The following is a 26,096-nucleotide window of genomic DNA, read 5'->3' on the forward strand; positions in this document are numbered from 1 at the left end:
AGATTGTTTGGAAAGTCAAATCTAAGATGGGATTGGGGCACAGGGCTTGTCAAAGTTAAATTAAAAAAAAAAAAAAACTTTAGTAATGTAATCCAGGTGAAGCAAATGGCCTAGCAGACAGTAAGAGTGTTTAAAAAATGGGCTTTAGGGCGCCTGGGTGGCTCAGTGGGTTGAGCCGCTGCCTTCGGCTCAGGTCGTGGTCTCGGGGTCCTGGGATCGAGTCCCGCATCGGGCTCTCTGCTCGGCTGCGAGCCTGCTTCCCTCTCTCTCTCTCTGCCTGCCTCTCTGTCTACTTGTGGTCTCTCTCTGTCAAATAAATAAATAAAATCTTTAAAAAAAAATGGGCTTTAAATTTCCCAGTCCCTAAATTCCCTGAAATAAAAGAATACAGAGACAGAGCCCGGGTAAAACCACTGAAATTCATTTCTGCACTTAATTTGGTGATGAGCTTGAGGGTGTGGGAGGGAATCTTTGTATATTCTCTAAGTCAAGCTAGAATTTAATGTAACCTGTTCAAAAACTATTACGGTTTCTGGCTTTGAAACTTTCAAACTTTTCTGACCACAAACCATAATAGTATTGTTTTTGCAAAATACAATCCATATACACTTGGACACATAATACTAAAGAAAGGTTTCATGAGGTACTGCTCACTGTGAGAAAGTATGATTCTGCTTTTGATACCTGACTGCTCACAGCTTTCATAACCCGTCATGCCCCCTTTATCTCTTACCTCCACCTGAGCAAATAAGAAAGTTCCTTCCTTTGGAGCTGAGAGGTGTGAGATTTCAAAACCCTCAAGGCCCAGGCTACTTGTGAGAATGTTTGCCACATCTCCACACCCTAACCACCATAAAAACCTCAAGCCATTATTCTGCGACTCTCTCAAGTCATTTTTAACTATTTAACTTTTAACTCTGTGTGAGAGCTGCTCTGCTCTCCCAGAAAGCCTATCATGTAAGTAATTATTTTTGCCACTTTCTTGGTGCATGTGTAGCATCATGTCTCCACATCTGAACTAAACTTGGGGGCCATCCCATCTCTTTAGGGTGACCACAGCATCTACCTAACTATATGCGATGAGTTTTCTTGCTTTCTCTTCATTTTCATGCTATTTTATTTGTAAGAATACTTATTATAGGGGCACTTGAGTGGCTCAATCAGTTAAGTGTCTGCCTTCTGCTCAGGTCATGATCCAAGGGTCCTGGGATCAAGCCTCAGTCAGGCTCGCTGATCAGTGGGGAGCCTGCTTTTCCCTCTCCCCCACTGCGTGCGCTCTCCCTCTCACTCACTCTCTCTCTCTCAAATAAATAAATAAAATCTTTAAAAAGATAATACTGATTATAACCTTCTACACTGATTATACAACCCATTAATTGTAGATTTCAGTTGAAAATTCTAGTTCAAGACAAGGAATGCACAAAAACTCTGATTCTCAAGGTTTTTGGGGCCTTTTGATTTTTAACATATTAGGGGTGGATAATAATAGTAAAACCTCGCATGACAAACATTCGAAGGATGCCATATCTAAGCATAGTCAAGACTCCAGCTCTAACTCACTTCTGTGACTCAAGCCATTATTATTCATATAATGAAGGTGATATATAGCTGTGCTTCTCAAAAGTTCATGATATACCAATCACCTGATGATCTTACAAAAACGCAGATTTTCAAACAGTAGGACTGGAGTAGGGGCAAAACTTCTGCATGTCTAGTGATTGTCCAGCTAGTATCAATATTGCAAGTTCACGGAGCACACACTGAGTAACAAGGACAAAGGGGATAACTATGGAACTGTAGACATTTGCATTGTCACTCCCCCTATTTCTTTGTCCATACATACACACATATCATCTGAATCATTTGATAGTAAGTTGTAGACATGATGCCCTTTTACCCCTTAAATACTTCAGTGTATAGTTCCTAAAAGTCATGATTATAATCACAATATAATGATCCAATTCAGGAAACTGACATTAAAACAACACTATTATCTAATTTACATTTCTTATTCAGATTTCAATGGTCCCACTAATGTTCTTTATTGCAAAAGAAACAAATTTATCGTCCAGGATACAAGCCAGTCCATCCAAGTCACATGTTGTGCTTAGCTGTTATTCCTTGTTAGTCTTTTATCTACAACAGCTCATTGGTCTTCACTTTTTTATCATGTCTTTGACATTTTTAAAGAGTGCAGGTACTTTATTTATGGAATAAATTCAACTTTCTCTGATGTAGTCTCATAACTCAAGTTAAACATTTTGTTCGGGACACCACAGAAGACGTGTACTTTTGGTTAATCGTTCTTTAGGAGGCACGTGATACCTATTTACTATTACTAGTGAAGATAATTTTGATCACTTGGTTACAATGGTATCTTTCAGGTTTCTACACTATAGAGTTTTTGTAATTAATACCTATCTTATGGGGAAGCATTAGAGATTTCGGTTTCTTATAAAACTTCCATCCTCTCAATTTAGTAGCTATTAATAACTCTTGTCTAAACAATTATTATTGCTGCACCAAATGCTATTTTTTTAGGTTTTTATGGGAGTTTTTAATATAAAACAAGAAATTACTAGTAGTGATTTTAAACAGTATGAGAATATATGAATAAAGCCTGGTAATTTAGAGTTTACTTTTATAAAAGCAAGTTGACAAATATTAAAATGTTATACCTGCATTATGAACATTGTAATATAACACACAACACATTCACTGTTAAACACTGATCTCCCATGCCTGATTTGAATTTAGATATTGAATATATTATATATTACAGAAAGAAACTTTCCAAATTTTGTCAATGCTTGTGGTATATATACTATGATTCCTCATCAAAATCTGAAATCTCAAAGGCCGGTATTAAAAGGAGTTAACTTCTTTTCTTCAATATTCTACAACATGCCAGTTTGGAACAGCCTTCAGATTTTCAGGGCATGAAACATATACAAAGAGAGAACCCCAAAATACGTTTGAACACATTTAGGATAAGTTTGTTTACAATTACAGCAGAAATACCTTCAACCTTCGTATCTTTCCATTTTCAGTGAAAAAAAAGTATCCTAAGCAAACATATTTGAGGGCCAAGTTACTTCTCTGTAAAAATGATATATCATGTTGTTCAACTTTTAAACCAAATTCTTAAAAGCATGAAAGTGTGTATTTTATAATCATCAATGCATTCATGTGGTGTTAGGAAGATAAAAGAAAACATATAGAAACAAAAATCTCAAACTATCCCAATTCCTAAAATGAGAAATTTTCAAATTAAGAAATAACCTTTATTGCTTAGAAAATAAGCTTTACTTTTCATCTCAAACTCACTTTAAATGCTTGACATGTAATTCAATACCTAATAAGACTATAGGTAAACTATTTGATTAATATTTATAGGGTGATACTTTTCTGGGCAGACATTTTACAAAACAGCTTCCCATTAACGTTGGGGAAAAAAATCACTTGATAATTTTAATCACAATTAATGATTGACTGATTAATGGATTAACAATTTTCTCAGTAATTTAGATGGCATAGATCCAATAAAGGAACCAGTCTGATGATTGCTCAATGTGAAATTCTGTCCATTCATAATATTAAGCCAAAAAATCTAGACACTCCACTCAGCTGGATTATATGCTTTCATGTACATAATTTCATCAACAAAAAATAGGTACACACTGTTGAGCTTTCTCCTTTTCTTTCTTTTTTTTTTTTTAAGAGCAGCCCAATGATTTTGGGGGTTGGTTAGTACAATACAGAGAACACAGGGGGAAAGCACAAAATGGCACTTAACAGCAATGCCAGTACTCATCTCATTATGGTAAATAACTAAGGATATTATTACTTTTCGTGTTCTTTGCTTTTCTTTAGAACATAGTCAAAGCCATAAACTTGCATTTGAGGTGTATATACACAACCTTATGCAAAATACGTCTCATAATTAACATTACATTTTAAAGTACTGGAAAGTGAGTATCTGTGCTGATTTGTATTTTGACTTAATGGAACACGAAGAGAATGCACATTCAACTAGGGAGGGTTATACTGATAATGAGGCTCTTAAAGTGAAAAATCTCTTCTTCTCCCTTTGTACTTACCACAGGCTATACAATTCATTATGAGAAAAATGGCAATCACGGCTTTGAAGACCTTGCTTTGGAAGAAACTAATGAGAAAGCAGATTGGAAAGTGATACTTCATCTTTGTTTTCAAATAAGTGGTCTTAATTTTTCTTCTGATAGAAAAAATTTAAATCAGTTTATTATAAATATATCTAAACCATTAATTTTTGCAGCTTTCAGGTGAAGTCCAGCACTCTGTTTATACAAAGTCTATGAGAAGAGGTCAGTAGAGATCATCTAATCTTAAATTGTGACATCATCCATTCAAGTCTTTGGCATAATCCCTCACCAGTAAGAGCACAGCATGCCTGGATATGCCACTGGTGACCTTTAATAGAAGCAAGTTTCAAAAATTGGGAGATTTCTGCTACAGCCATGCATTCTTTAACATCTTGTTTATTAGCAAAAATCAGCAATCCAGCTTTCCATAGGTCCTCGTGGGCTAACATTTTAGAGTTCTTCTCTAGTTACAGAAATCCTTCCTCTGTCTGTACGGTCCACAACTATTACAAACGCTGTGTTAGTATACTAAGTGCTCCAAGAAAACAGAAGAGATTCTTGACCACCAATATTACACATTAGAAAACGTGTATTATTAATCCCTATTTCTTCTACATTACTTCCTGTTGTAGGTGATGTATGTACAACTTCATTCATAGAAAATTGGTAAAGGATGGTAGTTTTCCCTGCATTATCCAGCCCAGCAATGGTAACTCTGTGCTCCTTGTGATTGAAGAGTCTCCATATCTTGGTGAGGAGAATTTCCATTCTTGGGCAGCAGACCCCCTCCAGCCACCCAGGCCGTCTGCCCTCCCCTGGCTCAGGCTGAAGGGGAGTCAACAGACAGACACACCAGACCCTCCGCCTCTGCTATTGCTGCGGCTCCCGCGCAGTTCACTTCCAGGAACATCCCAGTTCACTTCCTGGGAACCGGAGGGAGGCCTAAGCCCAGACCGCCCTGCCCCGTGCAAGACCCCGCCGCTGCCACTGTGGTACTGCCTGGTTGCCACCACGTTGTCTGCAAGAGCCTCGTGGGCCACCGTCCTCCCCCAGCTCTCCTTGGGTGGCTGCCCCAAAAGCTGTTTTTTAATTTCACATGTCCTCCTGCCTAAATTGGTATTTTATTGTAAGGAGCATTTCCAGATGACAATGCAAGGAATCTGAAAACTGTTTGTAATGTCTCACTTTCACTCATCAATTATACTATTTAGTCATTTACTAATTGCTTCAGAAATGTATAGCACTTAGAGAAGGTAAGTCACTAGCATCACTATGAAAATAACGTCACATGGAAAAATTTAAATGCCTTGTATGAAATCAGAGGGCAAAAGTATTTAAAAACAACTACAACAATAAGAAACGATCAAACCAAAAAACAAACAAACAAACCAGCAAATGTATGGAGTGATTTTACACTATCAGCCACCTAAGAAAACGTGACACTTTGTTGAAGCAACTAGAGTCTTAGGATCTACAAAACAAGGTCATAATGAGGGGGTTTAAGAGTCTGAATCTTTTTTTTTTTTTTTTTTTAAAGATTTTATTTATTTATTTGACAGAGAGAGATCACAAGTAGGCAGAGAGGCAGGCAGAGAGAGTGAGAGGGAAGCAGGCTCCCTGCCGAGCAGAGAGCCCGATGCGGGACTCGATCCCAGGACCCTGAGATCATGACCTGAGTCGAAGGCAGTGGCTTAAACCACTGAGCCACCCAGGCGCCCCCAAGAGTCTGAATCTTTTTATCCAATTATATGCTGCATACAGAGTAGCCATCCTTATCTACAGTGGGAAGGTCATTAGATGTGCCCAGAGCAATACTTCCCTTCTTAACATTAAACTAAGTGAGAATTGGTTTTACCAAATGTGTGTAATAATTTGTGAAATGCCCAAACCTTTGTATCACTGACCCTGGAGTTTTTCAAAGAATAAAAATCATATCCAGCTCTTGGTTGGTAAGAGAAAGAATCTTTGTTGGTTAACTTAAAAGTAAAAATATCCTCCTAACAGATACCCCAAAATAGACATTGCCAATGGGAATATCACTTAAAAGTTCAAAGAATGGACATTCTCTTACCATTACTATTATTTGCTTTATTGATTTAAAAACCATCCTCAATGTTTTCTCCAGCAGCTCATATAAAACAGCCACAAAGCTGTAACATCTGTTTGGCAGTATTAGCATAATACATTCAAAAATCAAGTTATCAGAGGCATTTCAGTCTACAGCTGCATTGTTTTTCTTGTTAATGTCCTATGGCTAATGTAATATTTCATCTCTAAAAAGCAAAGCTCAGGTTATCTGATTAAGTTTGGCACCAAGAAGAATAATGACCTGCATTATCTTAAGATATGAGTAATGTATTTGCACACAGACAGATACCACTACCAATTATGAACTATTAAGGAAAGCAGTAATAGATAAGAAACTCTATTTTCTTCTGCATATAAAAAGATTTTAGAGATCGGAAATATCAAATTTATGGATAATGACCCCAGATCCCTACTAGCCAAAGGACCAGAAATTAATATTTTGTTGTATGTTGGAAGGAACAAAATGATATATTTCAGGAGAAATATATGTATGTATATATAATATTTCAATGTTAAAACTCAAACACATCCACATAAACATGCTTAGGAACAGATATCCTTGCATGAAAGGTAAGCAAGTCTACATATCTCAATGACTACTGAGGGCATTGCTGTAGGATCGTAATTTCTTCATGATTACACAGACTTAGCAAGAAAAGGTAAAACCATGCTTTCTGTTTTCTGTACAAGAAGGCAAAGGGGATATGATTCATTTAGAAGAATTTCCTTAAAAATATTTTTAATTTTTAAATATTATATTCCAATATTTGGAAACTGGAAACAATTATTCTGTCCAAAAATGAGAATGATTAAGTATACCATTTTTTAAAAAGAATGAAAAGAATTATAGCATGATATCAAAAGAGGCTATAAAATCTCTCTTGTCTTTCATTCTTTTAACTTTCCTGTATTTCCTCAATTTCTATAATCACCTGACTAAAAATAACATCCATAGCTCTTGGATAATCTGGATGATGATTTATTAATGGGATATAACACAGCAAACAAAACAATGTCAGCATACCTTAATTTCCAGAAAAAGGAAGCTGGCATACTGTCCCCTAGATACTGCAGCATACTGCTTTGCTGAAATAGTAAAATATTATAAAATAACTGTGAATGGGTACAACATTTAAAAATCCACATGGCATTTACATATTAAACATTCATTTTCAAAAACCTGATAATATGCCATTAATTATGAAAACTATATTTAAATTATACAGGATTAAGTTCCATTTACTTTGAAAACTATATTAGGAATTAAGGTAAAACTGAGCCTTATGTATTCTGATTTTTTACATTCCAATAATGTAATTACTGCCAACAACAGCAAAAAAAAAGAAAAGAAAGAAAGAAAAGAAAAAAATAAACTGCCCAAAAAGTCTTCACTACTTAGTCATTAACAGAGAAAGAAAAAGCTCTGGCTAACCAGAGTTCAGGAGGGAAAAAAAGATGGGTAATTGCTTTGCTTTCAAAATAGTTATTTTAAATTAATGATAAATTAATGCCTGATACTTGTGAGACAAGGAAGCAATTCTTAGCTTACAATTGAGAAAAACTTTTCAAATAAGCAAGAGGCAAAGAGAAAATGTATAAACATTTTATTCACAGTAAATGTAAGGGACAAGATATGTAAATCTTAAAATCTGGTAAGAAAAAAGTAAGGTCTGAATGGTAAGTAGTTGGAGGATCTGAAGACAGAATTCACAAACTGGTTAACAAATTAGGTAACATGTTTCTTCATCAGGTATCATCAAGTACTGATTTGCAGAAGTGTGGATTTGTAAAATGCTTTTTCTCTTCCCTCATTTCTGTCAACCTGACCTCCATCGAGCTCATTCTCAAAGTCTCCCTGGATTAAACTAATATTAAAAACTACTATATTGGGCAGCGGGAAATCACCTACCACTTCCGGATGACCATTCTGCCCCCAATGGAGAAGCTGCAATCTTTGCTGGAGAAGCTGAGCCAGGTCCACGCCAAGTTCACCCGAGAATGCTCTTGAGCCCCGCCCCCATTTGGGGCCAGGCTGGGCTGGCCCTGGACTACCATCGCCAGGGCCCTCCCGGAGGGGGTCTCTGGAGCCCTCTGGACTTGCTCCTGCTACCCGTGGGGCTGGGCCCCTGCCCTTCTGCAGGCCCTTAATAAAGCTGAAGCAGCCTGGAAAAAAAAAACCTACTGTATTTAATAACAATTTTTAAAAATCAGTTAAATCAAATGCAGAAAAACACAAATAAGTAAATTTTAACACTACCTATAACAAGACTAATTTGAAAATTACCTAAAAATTTAATTAAGAAAATTCTATTATCATTGCACAATTAAATATTAATTTCATATTTAAAACTATGTTCAAAATAAACAGCTCTGCAGTTTTAAAAAGTAAGGGTATGTGTGTGTGAGTTATGTTACTAAAAGGAAAGAAAATTGTAGAGGAAAAAAATATTGAAAAAAGAATGAAATACATCAAAAGATTTACTGACATTTTCTTTGGATAGATCACCATGAATTTTTATTTTCTGTTATTCTTATGTTTTCCAAGATTTGTACAATCATATAACAATGTTGGAAATAATAAAGGAAGGTGAACCACCATATTTTTTTCCCATTTATTTTTTTCAGCATAACAGTATTCATTGTTTTTGCACAACACCCAGTGCTCCATGCAAAACGTGCCCTCCCTATTACCCACCACCTGTTCCCCCAACCTCCCACCCCTGACCCTTCAAAACCCTCAGGTTGTTTTTCAGAGTCCATAGTGACCATACTTTTTTTTGTGGCAGAACAGAATCAGCAATAATATCTCAGAGATTTCCAGGATTATGAGATTAAAACAGCAAAAGACAAAAGAAATAAAAAAACACATTTTTGCAATGACTTTTTTCCTCTCAAAGTATTTACATAGATTTAGACTTATTTACCCCTCCACAATAATTTCACTCATTTTTTTTTTAAGATTTTATTTATTTATTTGACAGGGAGAGATCACAAGGAGGCAGAGAGGCAGGCAGAGAGAGAGAGAGGGAAGCAGACTCCCTGCTTGAGCAGAGAGCCCGATGTGGGGCTCGATCCCAGGACTCTGAGATCATAACCTGAGCCGAAGGCAGTGGCTTAACCCACTGAGCCACCCAGATGCCCCAATTTCACTCATTTTATAAGGCTGTACCACACCCACTTTATAGATAAGGACCTTTAGATAATAAAATAATGTGCATAATGTTTCATAGCAGAGTCCAAATAAGAACTCAATTTTCTTGCTTTTGTTCTCCTTTCATTACCAAGCCAATCAAGATTTCTGATGACGTTAGGAATGATAAATTAGTTACTATTTGTATTTGAAACCAGATATAGGTTTGGCTTTATGATTTAATCAGACACAAACATTCCTAAATAACTCTTGTCTCATATTCTGAACTAAGTTTCTTGTCTATAAATCCATCCTTTTTTCTATCCTATATGTTCAAATTTTATACCATGGATCTTTGCAACTAGACCAACTAGGGTATATTTATAATACCAAAAATCTGCCTATAGTTTGAAATTTCTCATTGATCACAACGAGGAGTAAAAATTAAAAAAAAAAAAAGAAGAACAAAAAAACGTAAAGGTTAGTAGCCAAGAAATCACTCCAATTTTTGTTAACTTTTTTTCCCCCTCTCTCCTTTCCTCTCATTCACTCAGTTACAGTTAGAAGACGCCAGTTTTCCTTGGCCATTCTTAGCTTATGATCACACGTGGAAAGATGTTTCCAATTCAAAAAAGTATTCCTACAGAGTTAGAATCCTGTAGTAGCTACTATCATTGCACAGAATCTTCCAGACATGACCCCACAACACAAATGGCCATCAATAAGGCTACTATCATGCAGTGATTTGCTCGAGCGTAGATTTTTTTTTTTTTTTAAACACAGTCTCTTCTCACATTTCTGTCATCCTCATCTCATTCGCGTTCATTCTCCAAAAAGTCCCCCTGGATTACATTAATTTTTAAAACGGTTGTATCTAATTCAGTCCCGTTAAATGTGGGATAACACGAAGACACTCCTTATTTGTGAAGTTACCAGATGCCTGCTTTCCCAAGACAAAGCATGTACAACTGCCTTTCCAAACAAAGCAGACAACCAATTTGTAACGTAACCAAAATTATCTAGGAACAAGCCGTTTGTATGTATCTAACAATCAGGGTCTTAACAAACTTACAAAACTCCCGTTCCTGTGTCAGCCGCCCACAACCTTGAACAACTTTGCTCTTGCGTCTGTATTTCCAAAAGAGGGAAGAGACTCCCACCTTGGCTGCCTGCCGCACCCTCTCTCCAGCTGCAAGTGGGCAGAAGCACCGGAAGCGTGGCGCTCCCTGCGGGCAGGCGTGACTGTTGGCGCCGCGCAGCCGCAGGAGGCACCGCACGGCGCTGTGCGAGGACCTGTTCCTTGCCGCCACCAGGGGGAGCGGAAGGAGTCCCAGCAGGTGGGACCCCAGGGACACCGCAACCCCGGTTGCGAGGATCCGTTTGGAGCCCGGATGGGTCATGGGGGCGTGAAGACGGTGCCTCTGAGCAGAAGCACCAGTTCTCTTGTTTGAAGGGCAAACATCCCCAGTCATGCAGGTTCCTGCAGGAGAACGGCCACAGCCTGCTCACCCCAGCCACCTGGACACCTCTGAGAATGATGACAAACAGTTCCATTCCCTGCCAGACATCCTGAAGGAAGCCAGTGACGGGGTGAAGATGGAGAGAATGAGGACCGAGTCCCCACCGGACGGAAGGGGAAGAATGACCCTGCCCTCTGTGACTCTTGCCATGGTTGAGAGATGGCAGCAGTTGGCAAAGCTTTGCCTTACTCCAAAACTGTTCCACAAAGTTTTGGAGAAGTTCTGAGTACCCAAAGAGACCAGAAAGGGCAGCAAATTCCAGGTTACCAACAGTGCTATTATATGATGCTCAGATCACCTTCTACCTCAGAGACCTTTCCGCTGCTTCCAGAGGCTGCTGTTTCGAAAGGACCCAACGGATAGCAGCAGAATGCTGCAGCTGTCCAGCAGGCTCTGGGGGGAAGCTCCAGCTGGAGAGCAAGGGCTTACCAGAGCTCAGTCATACAGCTGGTGGCCTTCATGGCAAAGGTAACAGTAGCAGCAGCTGTCTTCCAGCATATCAGCAGCTTGATGCTCTGCTATCTGACCTTCCCCAAGCAGTGCCACATGCTACTCAAGAGGACAGTGGTCCTATAGAGCACAGGTAAAAAGACACTGTAAGTGCTGGACTTCTGGTTCTCATCAGGGTCTGCTGATACCAGAAGGACACTGTCCTGAATTTGGTCCTCAATGAAATGTACATCACCTAAGTTCTCTCCCTTAAGGCCTGCCCCTCATCAGCTTCATGTAGCAGACGCTAATGAAGCTGCTCATCCTGGACACTGTGTCATCTACCAGCAAGCCTGCTGCTACATCTGCCAGCTCACCATCCATCTGAGGACCCCCTCACCAAGTATTACAGGCAGGGGTGGAAGCCAAGGGACGAAGAGATCCACCTGGAGATCACCGACAATTAGTGGCTAGACAACTTTAACTTCCGAGAAGTAAAACTAAAGGAGGTGGAGGAGAGCAGGCAATTCAAAGAACTTTGACCTGGAAAGTAACGAGGAGGACAATACCAGGGACTTCCCAGAAAGACGGGGACAGCTGGGTCTCTGGTGGCTCAGCAGGGGTGGGGGTGGGGGGTGGTGGCAAGAAGTAGGAGGAGAAAGGCAGCAGTAGCCGCTGAGAGGGAAAAGTCAGCTACTCAGGGGATGGAGGCCCAGAGGCAAAGGAGGGTTGGACCCCTGGTGAGCTATGATGGCTTGCCCAAGGGCCTGAAGATAGGTAGAATGTAGTTCCATCAGAGGACGGAAAGCTGCCTACCTGGAGGCCTGTAAGGGCTGCTGTGTAGTGTTTCCACCTTGATATCAGCCAGGCATGTAGCTTCCTGGCCTGCACTGAGCCCAGAGACTCATGAAGTAGAGGAAGGGCAGTAGGATTGTGGACAGGGCTTTATTTTTATACCATAAAAGACCAGAAAGTAGGAAGAGGTTTGGCCATCCCTGGAACAACTGCCTTGGGGTGGAAACTATAACCATGGAGCCTGCCTATAGCTGCCTCCCACAGTAGTGGGTTAAATACATCAACCTTATTAGGGAAGCTGGCCCACAGTGCGGATCTACCCTGTAGATCAGGATGTAGGTCAGGATGCTGAAAACCTCGGGGAAGAGCAGCCCGCCTTCAGAGGGAGACAGTAGATATAGCCAAACACAGCTTGGTGCCTCCTCCTGTCTCTCTGCCTCCTCTGTTTTTGGTTTTCTGCTAAGGATTCAGATCCCTGGGACTGGGCCCAAGTTTGGGTCCCCAGGGCCATCTGCACCAGGTTCCTAAAGTGAACCCCCAAAAATCTCTGGAAACTTGTTCCTTTCCTCTTAACTTACATGTTTTCTTTTTGAAATAATATTTTTGCATCCAAAACCAAAAGGGGAGGAAGGGCCTTTGCATCTGTGTGGCCTGCACTGAAGAGGTTCAGGGATCTGAGTTGCCTGCCCACCAGCTTAGCAAAGGGTAGGAGGGGTCTGTTGCACCTGGTCCCATTCTCCTTCTTGGGGGAGGCCCCACCAGTAGGGAGTAACCCCCCCCCCATAAAAGGAAGTGGCCATTGTTGGGAATGGGAATTGCTCCCTCATGGTGAGCTCCTCACTGGTGCCTGTGGTATTGGTGGCTTCAGTGACAAATCCACTGGGAAGCTGGCCGTGTGGAAGATGTGACTCAGGAGCTTGGCCATCTGTGGAGAGATGGGCCTGGGTGGGGGTCTGCCCAACCGCTGGCCCAAAGCCAAAAAGCAGCTCAGGGCTGCCCCTTCCATTGTCTGAAGACCACTGCCTCCAGCTGGCACTCACTGGGGCCCAGATCCTGAGTGCAGGCTCTAGCTTCAGCCCCATGGTGGTCAGGAAGTGTTCCTTCATTACTTCCCAGGGGCAAGGTCTCCCCCTGGATCCTCTGTTCTCTGAAAATCTTGTCAGGGCAAGTGGTTAGAGCCTATAGGAATAGTGCCTGGTCACTCTGCTGGATCCCTTCAGTCCAGCAAGGGCTGAGTATCCTTGGGTTGCTCAAGGCTTTCCAGAGAGAGCAGAGCCATGAAGTCCTGATTGTGCAGCTTACAGGAAAAATTTTCAAATGAAAGAAAAATCTTTGTGCTGGGCATTTGTTAATCTTGAAGGCAAAAGGTGTATGGGGGAGGGGAGCATACAAACTGTCCCTCCCTCTCTCCATGTAGTTTTTAAGGAGGGGAAATTTCAGGTGCGGAGAGGCACTGAGGATAGTGCTGCCCCATCCAACCCCTCCTTTCCAGGGAGAGACCAGAACCATCTTGGGCAGGTATCCCAGATCTCCCCTAGGGGCATGTGCCTCAACCCACATACAAGTGCATATTGTCCACAGCCAAACAGGTCCCAACAAAGCTGCAGACATCATCCGCTGCCTACTTGCTCACATCCTTGGAGGCTGTGGCCTCCTTTCCATCCAGGCAGAATCTCTCAGTGGCCCCAGGGGTGGGAAAGTTGTTACTAAAACTCTGGCTGCCTCTTTCCTTTGCTCCCACCCATCTGCCTACATTGGCCTGCCCGACTTGTTTAGATATATTGAATGATGACTAACAGGGATTTTTCTCCTGTGGACACCCTCCTTAAGACCTTTGAGTAGGGGGAGACAAGGTCTCCTTCTACCCCATGGAGGATCCAAAGCATAGAGAGGGCTGCCCACCCCAAAAAATATATTAACAAGGGATATCTTTGTAAATCTCTAGATTAGTGAGTATTTGCCTTTAGGCATATTGATTGGCTAAGAGTTTCTTAGCACTCTTCGTTTTATTTTTACTGCTAACGTCAATGTCAAGTATTTGTCTTTGGCGTGCACTTTTTTTAAAAATGAAGAATTCTTTTTAAAGATGTTATTTATTTATTTGTCAGAGAGAGAATGGATGGCAGGCAGAGGGAGAAGAAGGCTCCCTGCTGAGCAAGGAGCCGAATTCAGTACTCAATCCCAGGACCTGGCGATCATGACCTGAGCCAAAGGCAGACACTTAATCAACTGAACCATCCAGGTGTACCCAAAATGAAGAATTTTTAAATTTGTTTTGCTTTAAAATCACAATCTAAAATTACAGCAATAAAATAAAGCATATAGAGCAAAGCAGCTATGTGGCATTTCAGTTACTAGACAGGTAGGTAGGTTTACTCACTAGCTAAAATGTGCTTGTCACAAATAATTGGGGGAAAGGTTAAATCTGCAAGTGTGCCAAGGTAAAATAGTCTACTAAAACCGGTGAGATTATTTTTATATCTTTCCACTGGATAATTAATTGGTTATAAACTAAATATATTTCTGAGTACATTGTCTTCTTTTTGAATCTTGGCCTGTGTTTGTGACAACATTTGGTGCATAGACATCCTTTCACAACTAGTATTGTAAATCAGAGTCTCAGTGTTCTTATCCAGTTAATCACAAATGTCCAACTTCCATGAGAAAGCACTTTACCTTTCCTTAGACAACTTTTATTTCAAACAAGGCTTTCAAGGCTTTACTTATTTAAATGTAGAATGTTCAGGATTAAGTGATTATTGATAAAATTTCATCTGGACTAAAAAAAACTTACTGTAATATAATTATTTGCATCAATAATTTTTAATCTTACTCTACTGCAATAGTCAAGACACAGTGTTTCTTTTTCTTCAAAAAAACATCTCAAAAGCAATTACCTACAAAATTTGCCCTTAATAATTTGAATGGAACTTTAAAAAGTAAATATGGAATCTTTACCCAAATTAGCTCTTAAAAATGGAATGAGAGGAGGAGAAATCTAATATATCATGCGAATCTAGCTTCTGATGTGCACATTCTCTTTTTGAGCTTTTATTTAAACTTCAACAATATACCCAATGAAGTAGTTACTATAAGTAGTATTTTACAAGTTAGTAAAAGAGAAGAGAGCTTAGGTAATTTGCCAATCCTCTGTTTGCCTTCTACCAAACTTGCATTTTCTTTTGACCATAGATTTTACTTTTTGAGATGAACCTGACTTCAAATCCTGCTGCTCTGTTTAAAAATTCATTACAAAAGCAACATATGACTAGGAAAAATTACCAGATGCAATCCTTTTAGTTTGACAGTGAAGGGGGGAGGGGAGTCAGGGTGGCTCAGTCCCTTAAGCGCCTGGCTCTTGGTTCTTGACATGAGATTGAGCCCCATGTTCAGCTGTCCCTCTCCCTCTTCCCCTGCCTCCCTTTCTCTCTCTCTCTCTCTCTCTCTCTCTCTCTCTCTCTCTCTCTCGCTTGCTAATAAATAAATAAATAAATAGGAGCAAGAAGGGGGAAAAACATAATAAGCACATCCAACTTGTACATTATTTAAATGATGGTGCTAAGTGTTCATTCTTCATTAATTGGCTTGCCTGTTAGTAGATATTTGAAAACTATTAACATTAAAAGTATAGGCCATTTTAAATCTTCAATAAAAAGTATTACATCCAATTTAGATATTTAAATGTTCATGCATTAGTGATCTTTTGCACCTGAGAAATCAATCAGACCTTTAAAAAACCAGATTCCCTGGTATGAATCTAAATGTTCAAATTCTTACACTTAAGTCCATTTATCCTTTCAAAGACTAAGTGGGGTGTAGTGGAGAGAAGCACACTGGCTAAAAGTCAGGACATTTGGAATTCTTGTTCTTTCCTCTAACTACTGTATAAAGAAGGTCATGGAATCTCTCATGGTGTTTGTCTTCTCACGTGTAAAGAAGTAAATGCATGCTAGAGTATTTCTGAGTACTCTGTTGGGTAACACATTATATGAAATTATTGGGGTTAAGTAAATGAACATCTTTCTTTGTAGACCAATAATATAACTTCACAAATTTACAACAAATTATAAACTATGGAGTTCCTTTTTATGTCAACCTCCAGTATAGCCCTTACTTTATTTATAATCTTTGTGATTTAAACAGTTTTTTTGATATGATAGCTATCCATCAAACTGCACCTGTCCTAGTTATAATGATAAAATTGCCTGCTTTCTTTTGACAAAGAAGCTACATGATATGATTGCTAAAATGACCTGGAGAGAAACAGAATCAGATTCTCACATCTTCCTACTATTATTCATGACCTGCTTCATGAATTAAAAGAAGTCACTTATGACATTTTGCTGAAGACTACACTTACTGCACCATTTCCTCCGCTTGGAATATGCTCCATTTCCCCAAAATGAAATGCAGTAACAATCCTGTGAAGACAAGGAACAGTGGTTAAGGATAATGAATCCAAAAGCAAGATAGGTGAGAATATATCCAGGAATTTTTCTCTTTCTGATTTGAATACGGACATTTTTTCACTAGTCTGAAATTACAATGATAAACTCTATTAAGTTTTGGGGAGGCAGAAAGGGAGGTATTAGGTGAACATCAGAAAAGGGTTTCAGGTATCGAAGGTGCCCTTAATTCAGGATGGTGTAGAGGAAAAAAAAATGCCTACCCTTCTAGGTTCTTTTGGCTGGTCTGTTAATTAAATTAGTATAAGACAGATTAATAGGAAAAAACAATTTAATTATGTTATGTATGGGATCCTATTAAGAATATGAGACCCAAAAGCAGTCAGGCAATTGAGATTTGCATGCCATCCTGAGCTAAAAAGAAGGGAGTCGGGGTCAGAGACTTCAAAAGGGAGGAAGACAATTCACAGGAAGATGGGAAGAACAAATGTTTGGTAAACGAATGTTTGCTACACCATATAGAGATAATGGGACACAGAGAGGAATTTGATATCCAGGAATTTGATATCCAGGTTCCCTAGCTTATCACACCTGGCGCATTTTCTTCATAGTTATCTCTGATGATAGCTCTTTTCCTAGACCAGACCCTTTATCTAAATCCTTTTAGACAGTTAAGGGGGAGGTAAAAGCTCTCCCTGAGACTTTTAGACCATGACTGATTTCAACTCAAAGTAATCCACAAAAATGCCACATTTTGGGGAGTCTTGTTCTGAACCCCTTCAGTGGTGAAGAACCAATGCTGACCTTAACATTTTTCATGAAAGGAGACTTATTTTGTGATCACTATTTGCAGGCTGTATTAGCCAAAACACAGGTCAGAATCACTGTAGGACATTCCATTCTGATAGCTACTCATCCCTCCCCCTGACACCAATTGAATCAGAAGCACTGGATTTGGGACCGAAGTAGAGAGATATTCAAAATGTCTTCAGGTGATTCCAGTACACACCTAGGGTTAAGAACTAAGTCCCTAGAGAAGTTGTTTCCAGACTGAGCTGTGTATCAGATATTCCTGGAGAATCAGAAGCAATGCTGAGTTCATCCAGTAATTCTAGTTTGTTGGGTATGGACAAGGAATGTGAAATTTTGACAAGCATGCAGGTATTTCTGATGCAGGAGGTCCATGAATATCAATAAAAAACACTGTCCTAACCAGTAGTCCCTAATGCATGCTCATGGTGAGGTGAATTTCTCATAACAGTCAATTCCTAGATAGGCAAAATTACAGATTTGAGTAAAGCTGGATACAGTCAAGATATCTATAAAAGAACAAAGTACAGTTCATTGTTAAAATGCAGATTCTGGAGGGGTACCTGGGTGGCTTGGTCAGTTAAGTGTCTGACTCTTGGTTTGGGCTCAGGTCATGATCTCAGGGTTGTGAGACTGAGCTCTGTATTGGGCTCCACACTCAGTGAGAAGTCCGCTTGAAGATTCTCCCTCTGCTTCTCCCTCTGTCCTTCCCCCTGGTCATGCACCTAAATGTTTTCTTTCTCTCCTCTCTCTCAAATAAATAAGTAAAAAAAAAATATATATATATATATATATATATATGTATATATATACATATGTTTTTACAAAATGCAGATTCCTGGAGAATAGACCTATGGGTATTTGGGGCCTTGGTATCTGTATCTTCTAAGTTTCTTTTGTCATAAAAATAAGCTCTGGTCTGGCATACATCTCCAACGCCTTCTCTGAGATTCTTAAATGCCTTTATGACTAGTTGTAAGGCAGCAACTAAGATGGCTAGTCTCTCCGCATGAGAATTATAAATAAATAAATAAATAAATAAATAGCAATAGGGCCAGATATGTCTTACTTGACATCCCTGTTTTCATTAGGAACTTAAATCCTAAAAGTGACTTACTTATCTAGATATACTAGTTACTAGCTATAGGACCAGTAAAGGCTCTGTGCCTGAGGAGATCTGCCAACAGGAAGACCTAAGGATAGGAGAAGAGACAATAAAATTCTAAAATACTACCAGGTCTTACAGGCCCAGTCCTCCTACACGTATTTGGTTATTAATTTCAAGGGGTTATATCAAGAGCAGGCATTCCTAGGCTACCTCACTATGTCAAGGCTAATATTTCTAAAATTTGAATGTATACGTGAATCACTATGGCATTTTATTAAAATGCAGATTCTGATTCAGTATGTTTGGGATGGGGCATAGTAGTCTGAAATTCTAACAAGCTCCCAATTATTGCTGATGCTGCTGATCCGTGGGCTGCTCTTTGAGTTGCAAGAATCTAGGCGATTTCCGTGGTTCTGACACCAGGTTACACTCTTAACTCTTCTCATTGTCTTGTAAATCAGATTATTGACCACAGAACACATTGCTCTGACAGTAGTACATGGGTGCATTGCTGCTGAGCCATCATCCCATCATCTCTTGGGTTGGACTCCTGTACATTCCTCAACTCTGGGAGGCCTCCTAACCCCCCCACTCCCCCAGCCCAGTATTTCAACATCTTAATAGCTATTTAAAATATTTAATTTACAAACACTGCCACATTTGTGATTTAGAGAAACCGTATGAATGCTACTTTATCAGCTTTACAAAAGAAAAACTGTGGTTCCAGGTAGGTTTCAAAACTTGCCCAGGGAGGCACCATGGCTCAACTCATAAGATCAAAGGGACTCACTTCCAAGACCCCTAATTTGCTAAAAATTATTTTCTCTAACCAGTTTCCTATGTGAAATATGATGTTCTGATTCTCCTTACCTATTTGAACAACATATTAACAACATAAACAAACAGGACTCCCATGTGTAACTTTATAGACTTGGATATAAAACTCGCCATAAATTTTAACTAAACCTCACAATACTCATATGGAATACCATTATTTTCACATTAGTATAGAGAGGGATAAAACGCAAATTAAAATCACCTAGTTTGAAGCCAGAAGAATGTGAAATACAATTTACGATAAATTCAAATCAATCATCACGTTCCGTAGTCACACATATTATAACAGAAAAGGTGTAAAAAACAAACCAATAAACAAAACAAAAAGAAAGAAAGAAAAGAAAAAAAAAAAAAGAAAAGGTGTAATTGGTTCACAGAGGGATACCTCCAAAACTCATTCTATGAGTTACCTGGAATGTTAACTTACTTAATGAACCCCTTTCAGAAGGAGCTGGTCATCTTATTCAATGAGCAATAATGTCTAGTGTGCATTACTATCTAACACAAAAATTAAAACAAAACAACATTTTTTATAAAAAGTAGTACTTTACAATACGATTCCTTGTGGCTTCAGAATAAAATATATTTTATTTATTTTTTTTTATTTTCTCTTATTTTTTTAAGTAGACTCCACAGCCAGTGTGGAGTCCAACATGGGGTTTGAAGTCATGACTATGAGATCGAGACCTGAGCTGAGATGCTAAACTGACCGAGCTACCCGGTGTCCCAGAATAAAATGTGTTTTTAAAGTATCAATACAAACTTAAAAGATAAATTGTTCTCCACATTTTAATTATTACTATATTTATAAAATCAATGCAAATGCCATTATTTGACAAATTTTCCTCTGCAATAATAGTCCCTGTGACATTTCTTGGGGTCTCTACTTCTCCACTAGAGAAGAAAACAAACTGAATGAAAAAGAGGGAATTGAAGGCAGTGGACTAGGATGAACTCAGTAACTCTGTACCAAATTACTATGGAGAAATGAGACCACAAAGAAACCTTCTCACCAAGTGATTTTTCAATATATCCTTAAGCCAATGATTTGAAGCATAGTCGATGATAATGATAATATGTTGCACGGATGGTTATTTCTACCATTTCTTGCACTTCCACTAAAGTGTCTCTATATGGATGAGATTTCACATACTGACTACAGAACTACAGAAAACCTTAATGACCAACTTTCTCAAACACCGTTCATACTGTTTGAAGCTTGTTGGTAAGGACTTCATCTTTTCAGGAAAGTGAGGAATTATACATTTTCCATGCCTTGGCATTAACTTCCAATAAATTTCTTTCATGTGTAGTATTAATACTATTATCTTCAGTTATTTTGTTTCACCTATATAGTGGACTTATTAAATTTGAAAATGGGAAAATTATCTGAGACAACAAAATACGAGAAGTTATCTTACATAATATGAGTAGCAGTTTGGGCTGCTTAAAAAAAGACTGGACTATAGTGCATCCTTAAAAAGTTGGAAAGTAAAGACGTGTGATATCTGGAAAATATTTTATATAATATCTGGTATTATCATTCACTTTTTCCTTCTTTTTTATCTTTGCTTTTACTTCACTCATTTTACTTTTCTTTTATACTAAGAATAGTTTTTCTATCATGTCAGTACAAACTTCTGGTTGAAAATTTTAAAAACATGTATTATCACAGTTACATTACATTATGTAATCCAAAAAAATTGTTTAATCAAATTCAAGCTGCTTTCTTCCTGAATCATTTAGTCAGACATAAGGAAGTTAACCCAGCAGAACTGTACTTTATTTATGGTTTAAACACAATTGAGACACATTAACATTATCAAGCCTGTGGAAAAGATAATGAATTTTTCTTTGTTATGATGCATTTCACTTCCAACTTCCAAGGACAATTACTGTGCGCTTTTGTTTATGAGGCAGAGTATTGTCTGTGACACTTGGCCATTTAGAACACTACATTAAAATGAGTATTGTAAATTATTTCCTTTTATTTAGAGGAAAGAAACAGACTTTGAAAATAAAATATAGAGCTTTCTAAATAAAAAGGAACTTTGAGTTTGCTTCCTGTGTTCCGAATTTCTACAATTTTTTGCTATTTCATTTTAAAAGAACTCTTCATTTGAAAGAGTCAATTCCACTTTCAAAATGGGTCTCTGGAGCCATAAAAAGCAAAACATCTTCATTACCTGAACACTGGCCAAATATGAAATAGCAGCAAAGTATAATTATATATACTATAAAACATATTTCTAGATTGATACTAGATTAGGGTAAAATAAAATTTCCTAGAGACACAAGCTTCTGTATTTCAAAGACTTTTAAAAATATTCTTCCCACCAATTTTATATTTGAAGGAAAGGCATTTGTTACTTTTAATTTAATGCACATAAAGAAATTTAATTTCTAATGTTATTAAATCATGTATCAATATGTACTAATACTATAAGAATTTAGAAACTTAGGGTGGTATAAAAAGTAAATGCCACATCACCAATCATCAACAAATAGCTACCTTTCTCTTAACACAATGATGAGGGTATTACAAATAAAAATTAAATTTTGTGCTAAGATTGTTGACAAAACAACTTTCTGAAAATCTCAAATGACATCTATGTATCAAGCCTCCAAAAGAAGGGAGTCTGCTTCCAAATTCCTGGTTGCAACTACACAAGGCATATTAATATACTGTTATAATATGTGTATATATATGTATATTACATATAATATATAAATAAATATATTCCTAGCAAAGGAAGACAGAGCCCTTCTTCGATTTTTTTGGACAATACAGGCAGACAAATTTATCATGCCAGGCCCCAGAGTTATTGGTGGGAAATTTTTCTTCTTCTGTAAAATTCCACATGATTTTTTTTTTTTTTCTGTGAACACCAGCCAGGTCTAGATAGGCAATTGCTAAAATGATTGTAATGCCAGTCTTCTCTTTTTCTTATAGGTGACACCAATTTCAGTTTTGTCAGGCCAGTAGACATAGATTAGATACAGCTTCTCTCAACTTGCTAATAAATCACTATAATAACCAAATATCATAAAAGAAACTAACATGAAAGAACAGATACTGTCTTGAATATTGGAAGACTTTACACGAAGGCATATGGATCTGGATTGAGAAAATAATCTTCAAAACATAACCATAAATTTTTTCTTGACATAGTTTCCACATTAAAAAACAGTTTTTCAGGGGAAAAAAATCTAAGTAAAACACTCTGATCCTCCTCCTTTGTCTTTCTCTCTTCTCTGACTCACAGAACAAAAATATCTAATGACAAACCAAATGGGGAAACCCTCTCTACAATGTGTGAAAACTGATTTTTGAGGCGGCAAGAGCACATGTGCAAAAGTGATTTTTATCATCCAAAGTTTGAGCCGTATGAAATTCCTGATATGTAAATGTTCATTGCCATTAATGGTAAATTAATTCACTTTATTATGTCTATTCAGAGGCAGCAACTCCCAAAAACTACAGGATGTAGAAGAAGAGTAAATGCTTGTGATTATTTCATCCTGAATGACGTAATATCCTTGAGTTTTGTTGGCGAAAGGTTTTTTTTTTTTTTCTAGAAATTTTATTTTTCTGAAAGAAAGTAGAAATTCATAAGATAGGAAACATGACCTATACTTTGATAATTATAAATATAATAAATAACTCAAATCCTGTTTACGTTTAGAAACAATTGACAACACACCAAACCATGTAGCTAACTTAATCAATAAAAAACTGAGAAGGCAAAAATAGACCTGGGTGATAAAAATTTTTAAAACACATCAAGAATTAAATTATGACACTATTTTGCAGACCTCTTTGTAATGAAATTGAAAATTCTAGATTAAATGGATAATTTAAAAGTAAGGTACACTATTTTCAAAATCTACTTCATTAGAGATAGTTCAAACAGACCGATTTCCACTGAAGAAAACTTCATTAAAGAACTATTTAGATAAAACATCAGACCCAAGTAGATTCAGAAGGAAATTCTGCTATTCCACCAAAACCAGATTATTGCAACACTGAGGACATTATTCCAGAGAATAGAAAGTGAAGGGAAACTTGGAAACTTTTTTTTAAATGGGTGAAATAAAATGAAATTGTGATTGCATCAAAAAATAATAGAATAATTGGCCAATATCATACATGAATATTAATTTTAAAAATATATTTATAATATCACAGCCAGAAAACAATATACTCTGACAATATGAAGTTTATTTTAGGAATCAAAGGTTAGTTCTTAATAGGAAATCCATTAGTGCGATATACCATAAATTAAAGGCCTCCTTATACACAAACAAAAAAAGATATTATTATAGCCAAAGTACCATTTACAATAACACCAAAGAAATGGAAATATTTAGGAACAGATTTAAAAAGTGATCAAAACCTATGTAAGGACTTTAGAACGCGCATGTAAAGCATAAAAGGATATTTAAACAAATAGAAAAATATTCCTTGGTTTTGGATAAGATGACTCCATATCATAAAAGGGTCAGTTCTCCTCAAGCTACAGTACACATTTTACACAATCTAATAAAAATAGCACTTAAAAAAAAAAGGCAGACATTGATGCTACAGTTATTACAGAAACCAAAGCACACAAGACTAACTAGAAAAACAATGAAAGGAAAGCTATGGAAATGGGTAGGAGAGGACTAGTCCTGCCAGATATTAAAGAATTTAAATCCTTAACAAATAATGCAGTGTGGTACTGATACACGAATAGACAGGTCGGTGAAATAGAATAAAATCCATGGAGTGACCCACATATATATGCAAATTTACTAAATGATAAAGAAGCTATCACAGATCACAAGGAAAAAGTTGAGTGTTTTAATGAGTGGCACTGAGACAACCAAACAGCCACACAAATTAAAATCCCCATCTAACAACATATCTAAGAATATTCTCCAAATAGGTCATAGATTGAAATGCAACAAATAAAACCACACAATTCCTAGAAGAAAATACAAATGAATTCCTCTATAACCCAAGCACTGGAAAGACTTCTATGACCCAAAATCCAGGTGGATAAACAAAAAATCAAAACATTATACTAAATTAAGAAATAAAAAGTATCTTTGCATTGAAAAGAAAAATAATCCCAGGCCAAACCAAGAGACAAACTGACAACTTTGAAAAAAATATTTACAACTGGTATCATAGGAAAAGGCTACCATCCATAACATACATTTTTTTAAGTTTAAACGATAAGTATAAAAATCCTATAGAAAATAATGGGCAAATGAAATTAACACATAATTTTACGAAACAAATAGTAACATCATCCATAAACATGAAAATAAATTCACCTTCACTCATAACAATACAAACTAAAACTGCATTGAGATTTCAGTGTTTTCACACCAAGACTGACAAAAAACAAAAGCACGATTAAAAACACAAACTTGAAAATATCTTCTGTTATGGGGAAAGAAGATCTGTCACATATCCCTGGTGGGAACATAATATGGTACAAGCATTATGGAGGAGAATTTGAAAATACATTTTGATCCATCAATTTCTTTCCTAGGCCCATTTGCTCTAAAGATTCACCCCAAAAGATTACTAAGAAAATACAATTACCCAAGACAATTCACTGAAGCATCATTTATTATATATTGAGGATCATGGGCGCCAGGTTTCTCACAACTGGAGAAGAGAGTTACTAATAGAGTCACAGAAATTGACTCTGAGTTGTTAACCTGGAATCAGTAGGAGCTCGTGATTTTTGTTGTTGTTGTTGTTGTTTTAAGATTTTATTTATTTATTTGACAGAGAGAAAGATCATAAGTAGGCAGAGGGGGAAGCAGGCTCCCTGCTGAGCAGAGAGCCTGATGTGGGGCTCCATCCCAGGACCCTGAGATCATGACCTGAGACGAAGGCAGAGGCTTTAAACCCACTGAGCCACCCAGGCGCCCCTAGGAGCTCATGGTTTAAGAGACGATGGATAGCTAGTTAGCTAGCTTGCTAGATGATTAGATAGATAAATAATAAATGTATATACCTCTTAGCTCTATCTTCTCAAAAAGCCTAGAAACAAAAATATCACAGTAGCAATGAGCATAAAGCTCTCAGATTTGTTTCTAAACAGAACCAGAGCCCTTTGAGGGGGGGGGGGGAAATCAGTGATTCTATAATTGAGACAGAAAAGTACAAAGTGTTAGAGGTTAGCAGGGAAGAACAGTCACTTAAATTCACTATGAATTGTTAAGTAATGAATAAACAAACAAAAAAGCAGTCATCACAGGAGAATATTTGAATTAGTGATTTAGGGAAGTATGTAGTACATATCCTAAAATAACATTTTATTTAGAAAAGAATAGTAATCAACAAGAGAAAAAAGAATGAGAAAAAAAATTGGCCTATGATTTTCCTTAACATCAATGCTAAAAGAAAATGTAACAACATCTACAATATTTTGAATATAAAACAGGGCACTCCTAAAGTAAAAAAGTCATCTTTCAGTTATTAAGGAAAGAGATTCTTATCAAATTCACCTATTCTGTTAAGACAATAACGCTATTCAGGCCAAAATGAATTATTTTTCACTTGGCTGTAACATTTTGGTTGTATCAACCCATCATTACTTGGCTTCATTTAGTGGTATGCACATTATGTAATAATCTTAATATGTTAAAAGCGTAAGAAAAAATAAAACCCCATGAAAGCAACAGCAATATTTTGTTAAAAATGGAGTACTAAGATTTTTTTTTTAATTAAACCTTTCACAAAGATTTTTTTTTCTTACTTCCAATTTTAATATATCTCTGCCTTCTACGATTGGTCTCTAATCTCCCTAACATATCATGTTGGCAAAAATCATAAAGCTTGAGAAT

General features: G+C 37.5%; 1 pseudogene; it reads right to left on the reverse strand.

The window, feature by feature from the left end:
* Nucleotides 1–4,357: 4,357 nt before the first annotated feature.
* On the reverse strand, nucleotides 4,358–4,892 carry LOC123952192 (annotated as a pseudogene).
* Nucleotides 4,893–26,096: the final 21,204 nt, after the last annotated feature.

This window comes from Meles meles, chromosome 10 (genome assembly GCF_922984935.1).
Source record: "Meles meles chromosome 10, mMelMel3.1 paternal haplotype, whole genome shotgun sequence".
NCBI classification, from domain to species: Eukaryota; Metazoa; Chordata; class Mammalia; order Carnivora; family Mustelidae; genus Meles; species Meles meles.